The 11,121-nt window shown below is 42.6% G+C and overlaps 1 long non-coding RNA gene across 1 annotated transcript; it reads right to left on the bottom strand.

Moving 5' to 3' along the window:
- Positions 1 to 426: 426 nt before the first annotated feature.
- Positions 427 to 9,446, bottom strand: LOC124270023. Its single transcript, XR_006896657.1, has 3 exons — positions 9,350 to 9,446; positions 8,696 to 8,698; positions 427 to 459 (listed from the first exon to the last, which is right to left on the bottom strand). It is a non-coding gene; the product is annotated as an uncharacterized LOC124270023 (long non-coding RNA).
- Between the last annotated feature and the right edge of the window lie 1,675 nt (positions 9,447 to 11,121).

Genomic DNA, 11,121 nt, shown 5'->3' with positions numbered 1-11,121 from the left:
ATCCATGGTGGCTCACTGGCGTGGGGATGTTTTGATCTGTGGTGGATCAATGGAGCGTGGGTGCTTTGATCTGTGGTAGATTACTGGAGCGTGGACACTTTGATCCATGGTAGCTCACTTGCGTGTGGACGTTTTGATCCATGGTGGATCACTGGCGCGTGGACGCTTTGATCTGTGGTGGATCACAGGAGCGTGGTTTGGGGGTTATTGTTTTAAGACACATTTCACAACCATGAAGATCCTGGTTAGAACTGATCTTCAGTAACCCATGCTTGTCGTAAGAGGCGCCTAACAGGATCGAGCGGTCAGGATTGCTGAGTTGGTTGACACATGTCATCGTACACAAATGCGTAGATCGATGCTCATGATGTTGATCACCGGAGTATATGGTCCAGACTCGATTATTTACAGACCGCCGCCATATAACTGGAATATTGCTGAGTGCGGCGTAAAACTAAACTCACTCACACATTTCACATATGAAAACGAAATGAGAACGTTATGCCTAGACGTCAATGACACCGCAAACTGTGGTGCTCCTTATGGGATTCCTATTGTCTTTTGTCAGCAATATGCGGTTGTCAAGCTCGGACATATCATCTAGGAGGTGATCACGGTCCTTTACAATGCCTTTGCTTGAATTAAGTGACCTGTAGACAGATACTGAAACGGGGAATCCAGCCAATGTATCAACAGATAGTAAGTTGGTAGCTTGCTGTCTTTTGGCACATTCGATTATAAGTGATCCGGACCTCATACGTTTGATATTCTTAACATCACCGGCTATACCATACACTCCTTTTAAAATCGCAAATGGATTCAATTTTATGGGTTGCTTGTCTGGAGATTCTAGAACCAGAAATCTCGGCCAGTACTGAACTTGTTTAAGAGATCGACAGCCTTCATTAACCTCATGATCATTGTCAAGTTGACGCTTTTTTTTCAAGGGGGTTTCAAGAGCATGTTTAAGTATAAAAGATTCATCAACCCAGCTCCCCACCCACCACGGAGTGTCATAAAGACGATGCCATATACATGTGGATCTCCGACTTGCAGCACCATGGATACTGGGATGATATACTCAAGCAGAAAGATTAAACAAGTAATCAATCTACCAGATTGGCCCATGAGCCATCGCCTTCTCTAGGCAGTTTAAATAGAACAAGTGATGTTTTAGAAACAAAAATGAACCATGACCTAAAGTCAAAAATATTGTTCATAATATAATTTGTGCAAATACAATTGATGCACATGGCTCGACATGACCGGCCGGTTGGTTGAACCCCGCCCATTCAACCACCCGTCTGGGTGAAGTAAGGGGCGAAGTGGTGTGTTGGGCAAAGGAACTCTGTTCCTGGAACCAGTGCCCATGAGCCATCGCCTTCTGGCATAAGACTCTAGGCAAGCATATAGTATATAATTTGAAATACAAACATCCACTATCACAAATGTACAAACATGTACAATAATTGCAATAAGTATGTTGTCCATGCACAGGGCAAGGCTTGACCGGCCGATTGACCGGGCCAGTTCTACCACCCGTCTAGGTGAAGTAAGGGGCGAAGTTGTGTGTTGGGCAAAAGGAACACGGTTTCAGGCTCCCAGTGCCCTCAACCACCAGACTCCCGTCCTCCACCGACACAAGGGCGCAACCCAAGTCAAACGGGTTGGTGGACCAAATATACTCCCCGGGTCCACAACAGGGGTTGAAGAGCTCTTAGCGTTACCCATCACCCACGTCTCTTCACGGATGCCTTGTTGCCATGGAGCGGACGGACCCCTTTGCAGGTGATGAAACGTTCTTGGTGCGCTCCCCCAGTTAGCTAGCAGGTGCTAATAAACACATTATAAAACCAAAGACAAAACAAGGCTGCCAGAATAACAACTAAGACTAAACAGCGTTGTGCCCTAAAACAAACAAAAAATTGCTTGAAGGCAAGCTGTGAAAAACACCTTGTGTACGTAACGGAAACACAGCGGGGTATAAATGTAAGACTGGCGACAAATGCTGCATAGGAAGACAGTCCGTTGACAGGAACACTATTAAAGGCGGCAAACGAGGACGTGTAGACAGCTTAAAGTTAATACTCAACTCAACAACAATGAACCTGTCCTACGCGCCAAAATCAGCACTGCATGTTATGCTTGTAGGAAAGGTTGGTGTTGGCAAACGTTCCTTCTTGAGTCAACTGCAGGATGTATGGGGCGAAAGTCAGATGTCCTTCGAAAACGAATATAAATGGACCATCAAAGACTGTGAGGTAATCTTTCACATCGCTGATGTAACGCAAGACAGTGTTTCTGAAAGAGGTTTGCGCATAAAGATCGGAGCGTGTGATGCTTTCATTCTGATGCACTTGGTAGAGGACAAAGAGTCTTTCAAGGTGCTGCCTCTGATCAAAGATATTATTATCAAAGAAAAGCGCATGGAAACAGATTTGCCTATATTTGTTGTCGGTCATCGAGTGGACTGTAAGGAACTTGTGACCGAGTCCAAGATAGCCTCTGTGGTGGTGTGGGACTGGCTGATGAACTACAGGGGAGCTATTTGAAAATAACCTGGAACATGTCATGAAACTCTCTGGAGACATTTTGACCAAGTGTCTTGGAAATTTGTATGCACCAATCATTGAAGAACCAACATCGAAAAAAAGGCAGTCAATATTACAGCGATTTAGACGCATCTTCAGAATACGATAAATTCTGGAAAGAGGACATGTTCTAGAACATTTTATGGAGAAGGCCACATCTGCTCTGCCGTTCAAAGACTGGCTGACTGACTGAGTTTGCTTTTACGCCGCTTTTAGCAATATTCCAGCAATATCACGGCGGGGGACACCAGAAATGGACTTCACTCATTGTACCCATGTGGGGATTCGATCCCGGGTCTTCGGCGCGACGAGCCAACGCTTTAACCACTAGACTAACCCACCGCCCCCCCGTTCAAAGAACGTTTGGGGGGTGCTACAAGATGGTACATAAATATATCTATATCTTTGGGGGTTTACCTCAACTACCCATTCCCATAAGGACACGGCCATCACAGGGACAGTTCCTCATGGATAGAGAACTCTTTTCCATCAACATTGGTACTGATCTTTGTGTTATTACTGTTACTAATTTGATCGTTTGTGTCAAGCTGACAAACCCTCCTTGTGTTGTAAGAGATCACTTGTTCTGTTCAGTGTTGAACTTAACAATTTTCCTGTACATCTATTCTGATTCAAATGATTCCGATGCCCAGTCGGCGACTCATGTGTATACTAATGCTAATTAGTAACTCTAGATGTTGACTTATAGTATTATTGTCACTCTAGGGCAATGTAAATCTTAAGACATTTTTCAAAATATTGGATATCAAAATTCTGTAATATGGGGCACAGACTTTCTGGTTTGGAAGCATTGGAAAAGATTCACTTTTATGCGTGGTCCAAAACGTTTTGGGAGTTAAATTAAATACCCCAAATGTGATGATTTGTGGCGAATGTGGGTGCTTCCCACTTTATCTATAAGCACAAATATCCATGTAAGTTATCAAATACTGGGTAAAGCTCTGTTTGTTTGACACAGAAGATCACATTGGTTAACGAATGTTAGAAATTTACTAAAACATTTTGCGTTAAGTGAGTGAGTGAATATTGTATTCCGCTGCTTTTAGCAATATTCCAGCAATATCACGGCGGGGACACCAGAAATTGGCTTCACACATTGCACCCATGTCGGGAATCGAAACCGGGTCTCCAGCGTGACGAGCGGACGCTTTAAAAATTAAGCTATCCCACCGTCCCGTGGCTTTAAGTAATGTATTGTTGTCAAAAAAGATTACTAGTCCAAGGTCATATAATGCAGTCGTTCAACTCCAGTTTTTACGGTACTTTTAAATCAGTTTTAAATGTAGAGCAATACCTCCTCTAAAATTCGTCGTTTCGTTAACCAGATTTAGACGTTCTGCACATGTTCTTACGATCGAGAAGGTAAGATATTATGCTATTCCAAAAGAAAACAGATTGTTTAAATTTTGAAAATTTAAATGTAATTGAAGACGTGTTCCACGTTTTGTTGGTGTGTCCTAGGTATGTATATCCACCACTTTTGTATATAGACAAACATGTCTGCAAACTTTGTGATTGTATGCCGTTATTGTTATCTGACTTTGTACTATGGGCATGTGACCTCTTCAGTACTGGAATAAAAGACGAATTCCCTGTTGTCACTGTTACTACAGTTTGCCTTATATGCGAATCGCAGAGGGTCGATACAAGTATATCAATTCCATCTTGAGATGGCGAAGTAAGACACTTCATAATAACGGATGTTAAAGCAGCCGGTCGGTAGTCATTGTGTTCTATGTTGTTGGACTTTCGGCACTTAATACACCCCGTTTGAGACAAAGTGATACCGATGAATTGCAATCTAACACAAAAACAAATAGACATAAAAGAATCAAACCAACGCGGACAGCAATAAAAACGACAGACCAACTCTAGTTCCTTTAGTTGTCAATGCACCCTTGTAACAAACTGGGAAAACGCACAAATAAATAATGGCAGTTTCTTATAAAAAATTATATTTGTGTCACAAATTATACACAAATATTTCTAGAGTTGGTCTGCTGGTCACACTAGAAATATGCTCCCTATGTAGCACGATAACAGAACGGTCAAAGGTTTTCAGCAAGGTGTTTTATTATAACAACACTACGCTTCGACTTACAGTGATCACAAAGGCCGTGGCAGAGACTTGAGAGAGGCTGTTTTCAGACGTTCACAGGTATGTCAGCTTGTCCTTACGGGTGTGTCTTCTCCCGAGTCAGCTGCTAGATCGCCACTGTGTTGGTTTTCTCAGAAGAGTCTTCTGGACTGCTCAGCTGGTCTTGGTCTGGTCAGGGTTCAGCGCTCTCCAGTGCCTCTCTGATGACTCTAGCTCTCCGCTGCCTCCATTGCGCCTCTCTTCACAGGGCTGTTTTTATAAGGCTTCTTAATGGCCGGAGTTCATATACACAGATTGGTTGTGGCCTCCTTGCCTTGTCGAAAGCTGTCTTTCGATGCAAAGCAATGCAGTATTCAAGTACATTCCATGAAATATCACAAAATTGACTTACCGGTTCATGATGAAATTAAGCCACAGTGTAAAGAAGTATGTTATGAAGGCTCACGGTAAAATGTATGAATGCAGACAGCCTACAAAACATACATTTTGAAAATCCATTTCTCTTTTATAAATTCTGATTTGAATTTCCCACTGTGTCAGTGAGGGGGCCAGAGGAGGTGCGTTTCCATAGAAACAAGCCTGTGAGTTGGCTAAATGTTTCATTCAGGGTTTCATATTTCAGGCAGGCTGTGAAAACAGGGCTAGGGTTGTACACTTATTTGATGCTGACATCACCATGCTGAAGATTTTATTTTCAGAACATAAGTAAAAAATGAAAATTGCATATATGCTAATCAAATTAATCTCTTGAGTCATCAAAATATGTAGTGAAAGGGTTGTCGGGCATTTGATAAAAGTAACAGGTTTATTCTGGTAGAAACTTCCAAGGTTAACCTTTGACATCGCCAGGCTCTTGCCGGCACCCATAGCCGTTACGGTCCTGTCACTCGTGGGCAGATAACATCTACACTGCTGAGGAGTAGCGGGGCGGTTGGGTAGCCTAGTGGTTAAAGAGTTGGCTCGTCACGTCAAAGACCAGGTTTCGATTCCCCACATGGGTACAATGTGTGAAACCCATTTCAGGTGTCCACCGTCGTGATATTGCTGGAATATTGCTAAAAGCGGTGTCAAACCATACTCACTTACTCACTCACTCACTCACTGAGGAGTAGCCTATGGGAGACTTATTGCAATCCCATGGGTTTTTTTTAGGTCGTGACCCTGTCACCGGTTTGAACACAGACCCTTCGTTAGCTGGTGACCCCTGCTAATCAGTGAATGTCCAGTTCGTGACTTTTCATTGTTTGTAGTCGGGTGAATTTACCAACTTCACCGCCAGTCAGTAATGGCGCTACTATTGACCTGCACATCGTTAAGCAAGAACTAATGGTGGACAAATGTCTGTCCGCTTTGGTGCTAATATTGAACGGGTGGCTGGAATGTTTGTTCTTTAACGCCACACTCTATATTATTCCAGCTATATGGCGGGAATCTGTAAATAATCGAGTCTGGATCAGAAAATCCAGTGATCAATATCATGAGTATACTTCTACAAACCATTAAGCGGGAGCTCATACAACAGCTTGCAAAATCGGAAATTGGTATACGTAGCAGATTAGAAATTTAGAAATATGTGTCTTGCAGTAGTGACACCTGACTGTTCGCCTTCATTTGACAGATCTACTTCACTCTCCGTTCGGCTGTCAAAACCTACAGACTCGTGCCAGGTATATTGGGCCACTTTGACGTAATTTCTATAGACTTACATGTTGTTCCAGTGTAGCATAAGTCATTTTCATGAAGTGAGTTTAAGATGGATCTTTGTAAAAGTTATATCTTCTTTATATAAACAAATTACTGAACAAACAAAGCAGCTGTAGTCCTCGACCTAAAAGCAGACGACATAGATGTCATCAGTCCAAGAATTCCCTATCTTCTCTCAAAGAGCACTGTGATCTTCATGAACAAGCCTGGTGATGAAGTACACACAGGAAGACTCACCCTATCAAAGAACCACCTGTATGGTGTAGTGTCAAGCATGTGGGTATTCTCCAAGACCCTCAACAGCATGGAAAGAACTGTTTCAGCCTGCAATCTCAAAAGACGTTTTACATTACTCATAAAGTATGGTACTGACAAATCAGTTATTAACCCGATGAGAAGCGCCAAACTTATCAATATGTTGTCTTCCAAAATCACTAAATGGGTGTGAGCTCTGGAACTCCATCACGCCTACAGCGATGAAGATGTTAGAGAGGGCACAACACCACTGCATCAAAATCATACAGGGACTTCCGAACAGAACACGTTATGATATGTGCCAGGGCTTGTTAGGCTGGCATCCAAAAGAAGCTTACATCGACAGGAAGAAGCTTCTATTCCTGAGTGGAATTCTTCATCTTGGCTCCAGAGCTCTGCCCAACAGCTTCTTCTCACTAGACTCATGGGGTAGAGACAGCAATGTTTTTTCAGAGCATTATGGATCCGTCACCGATGTCATCAGAATATTGCACAGAATATGAGCTCTCCACCAAGATTGAGAAATTCGTGGATTCGAACATTTTCCCAAGTCACACTTCATGGAACAACAACAGCTGCTGCCTCAGCACTATTTAGTAGTTATTCACAATATGATATCAAAATATAGTTTAGTCCATGCAAAAGAATCGATAAGCACTATTATTTACAGAACCACTATTACATACAAAATCATTCAGCTCAGTCACAAGATATTCTGACCACAGATATCACATCACCTCATCTTCTTGTCTCAATTCTTCTAGTACCTAGATGGGTTCATTTTAAGGAACTGCGGACTGTACATTATAACGTTGAGCTGAAAATTGACAAACAGGCGAAATCTCACGTCCTCGATAAATCAGTACCTGATGTATTGATATTGACATCAAAAATCTTTTACTAAGAACGACAAACGACTATTGTTTTCTTTTGTCAAGATTAAATCATTCGATGCCTCAGTAGACTCTCACGAGTTTTATCACCAAGATAATGTCTCAAGCAATTCCGATTGTTTTACACGAACCATTTCTTCTCGTGTTTTATGAGTTGAAGAAATGTTTCACGTTGTCACATTCCTGTGTTGTACACATGAGCAAACAATTTCAGTGGTCACAAAGTACCATCTATAGTTCATGAGCATTTAAGGGAAACGTCAGAGATATCAAACAAATTGCATTGACGGCTTGAGGAAAGTTGCGAAATACAATTCACACTTTAGCCTTGTGTACGTCACGAAAACACAACGGTGTGTAAATATGAGAATGGCGACAAATGCTGCATACGAAGTCCGTTGAGAGGAACACTAGTAAAGGCAGCAAACGAGGACGTGTAGATTGTTTATAGTATATACTCTGAAGAAGTCAATTAACCAATAAATATGAACTTGTCTGACACGCCGAAATCAGCACTGCATGTTATGCTTGTAGGAAAGGCTGGTGTTGGCAAACGTTCCTTCTTGAGTCAACTGCAGGATGTATGGGGCGAAAGTCAGATGTCCTTCGAAAACGAATATAAATGGACCTTCAAAGACTGTGAGGTAATCTCTCACATCGCTGACGTAAGTCAGTCAGTCAGTCAGTTAAGATTTAAAGTCACATCGGCAATATTTCAGTCATATCGTGACTAAAACTAGTTCTTAATTTGTAATACATACAGATAAAACCCTGTCAACGAAGGACAGTAAAACCACTAGATTATCACAGATTGAGTTAAAACTAGCTAGCATATATCTTTAAAAGTAGAAAATTATTTCTGGACAATACAATGTAAAATTGGGCTATAGATCGCCAACAAGTGAAGGTAGATCACCATACCAGGGACCATGGGGACTTACAGTGCCTTTGCTACCTGCATGGACCCTAGTTGGATTTACACCATCCCTTCAGCCACTGACGATTGTAGGACAAGTTAAGCCGAAAGGAACAAATACAATACGTTTAAAACTTGGGTTAGCAAAAATTTAACTTTGAAAGTTTTGGGACTTACGTGCCCTCTCAGGAGGACAATAATTTTACGCTACTTCAACCCCCTTTGAGGGTACAGCCACTAACAATCTCAGTTACTACCAATAATAAAATATGTATAACACGTCACAATTATTTCTGGACTCACGAAAGTCCAGAAACTCTCAGCACTGTGGGCACTTTCTGACAAGGGTTTTGACCAAATGGAACATGCAGTTGTTATTAATACATGCCAAGGATGAAAAAATGCACACAAAAAATGTTTTCGAAACATTTTTTTTTCATTTTTTCATCTTTTTTTTTCGCTGTCAAGGATGAAAAAATGAAAACAAAATGTTTCGAAAACTGTCAATTTCAACTCGCTCGCCCATGGGCCTGCCGATGGGCGAACAGTGGCCCATGGGCCTGCCCATGGGCGAGCGAGTGTAAATTGCAAGTTTTCGACATTTTTTGTGTGCATTTTTTCATCCTTGGCATGTATTAATAACAACTGCATGTTCCATTTGGTCAAAACCCTTGTCAGAAAGTGCCCACAGTGCGGAGAGTTTCTGGACTTTTGTGAGTCCAGAATTAAATTGTGACGTGTTTTATACTGATTTGTAATGTTTCTTCAAGAATGAAAAGCTGTTTTCAGACTGTGAAGTGAAAAATACAATAAAAAGACAATTAATTCTGTATTAAGCTGACAGTATGCAAATAATACCATAATGTTTAACCCCGAATGCCACAGGGACATACATGTCCTCCCTCTTCAACCCTCACTTTGAAGTGCAATAAAATTCCAAATATATCAGGCATTCAAATACACTTCACAGTTTCGAATTTTGCGGGACATTGCCTGTTTCGTGATACCATCAACTGTTATCTTAAACAAAACTAGGTATACGGAACATGGCCTCTCCAAATAGGGTTCATAAGAAATGTTGCCATTTTTTTACTTATTACGAAATGGCGATTCACAGCCTTCTTTGGTGCATGTACTGAAATGCAAAAGTCGGATAATTACTCTTAGTGTTGAATTTCAAAAATAGCATATTATTTTTCCATATCCTGACTCATGCTTAATTGCTTGTCTTCTTCCTCTTGCAAACATAGTGGAACACTTGTATCTCCTTATTGAAGTTCCCTTCAATAAAACGTACGTAAAATTACCTATCACTACTCACCAAGAGTTATCCCTCCTTCCCGTTTTGGCGGGAACTGGCGCCACCGTTCCCCCACATGTTTCACTCTCTCCTTCTTCGCCCAGTGAGCAGGTTGTGAGAGCGCCTGTGTCTCCTTACGACACTATATCCTTTCATTACTTAGTTAGTTAATTATAGAGGTTTAGCTAGTATCCTTCATCAATATGATTTGATATTTTATCGTATTTAGCACTGTTTATTCACGGTGTAGTCCGTGTTTGTTCAGTAGTTTACATTCATGAAAATCTGTTCCAAATGTAAGTTACGTTTCTCTGCGGCTGACCCGCACCTAATATGCCCTATGTGCACGGTACCATGTTCTTTCAGCTCACGCTGCGATTTTTGCAAGCATTTATCTACTTGTGCTTTTAATAAATACCTTCTTTGCATCCTGAGACGTACCGCAGATAGGTCGAGAAGGGTTGATCCAGTCATGGATAATTCAGCTGAGTCCCTCACCAGTCAACTGCTGTCTGACGACCCCCTACCGTCTGGTGTTCCGCTGGAGTTTCCCTCGGAGGAGAGGTGTGGGATGCAGTCTGCCACCTCCAAGAAGAGACCTGCTTCTCCAGACATCCTGTCGTCACAGTCTAAGACTCGGTGATAGTCAAACACCCAGTGCAGACTCCGCACCCCCAGGGCAACGTTCACCACCAAATGGAAGTCAGCGCAGACAACCAGAACTTTCTCGGCCAAGATTGTTCCCTTGACAGAACAGGGTCTGTATAATGATCAGCCGATCATCATCCCAGAGGTTCATCGCAAGAAACGACCAGTCTCAGCTACGGTGACTTCAGCGCAGATTTCTTCTCACCCGAGGTATCAACGCTGACAACAGATGACTGTCCAGTGGGCCCCGTCGCCATCACCGCAGGAAGGGCAGCGCCAGTACCACCGCAGACCTTCAACCAGGGCAACTTTATGCAGCAGTTCTCCAAGCAGATCATGGAGCTGATGGAAGAATGTTATGGCCTGGAAAAGAAGTCACAGTCAGCCCAGGCCCCGAGCCTTCGCGAAGGCTCCAACGCAGACATCATCTCTGAGGGACCTACCATCAACGTGACTTCTGCCAACAGAACTGCACTCCCAGACCAGCCTGCGCGAAGGTCGTCTCAACCATCCCCTGCGGAGGACTCAGATGATCAGCATCCGTGAAGGGCGTTCGCGAAGGCCAACAAGATCCCCTCCTGCTTCGGACTCGGACGATCAATGTTCAGGTCTCCGTGCAGATCTCCACCTAGGTAACCACAGTCACGTAGGACTCCACCTCGTTCACCATCGGAGGAGTATCAACGTCCCTTACT

This window comes from Haliotis rubra, unplaced genomic scaffold (assembly GCF_003918875.1).
Source record: "Haliotis rubra isolate DU_JTF1 unplaced genomic scaffold, ASM391887v1 Scf1490, whole genome shotgun sequence".
Classification (NCBI taxonomy): domain Eukaryota; kingdom Metazoa; phylum Mollusca; class Gastropoda; order Lepetellida; family Haliotidae; genus Haliotis; species Haliotis rubra.
This window is presented reverse-complemented; position numbering and strand designations above follow the sequence as displayed.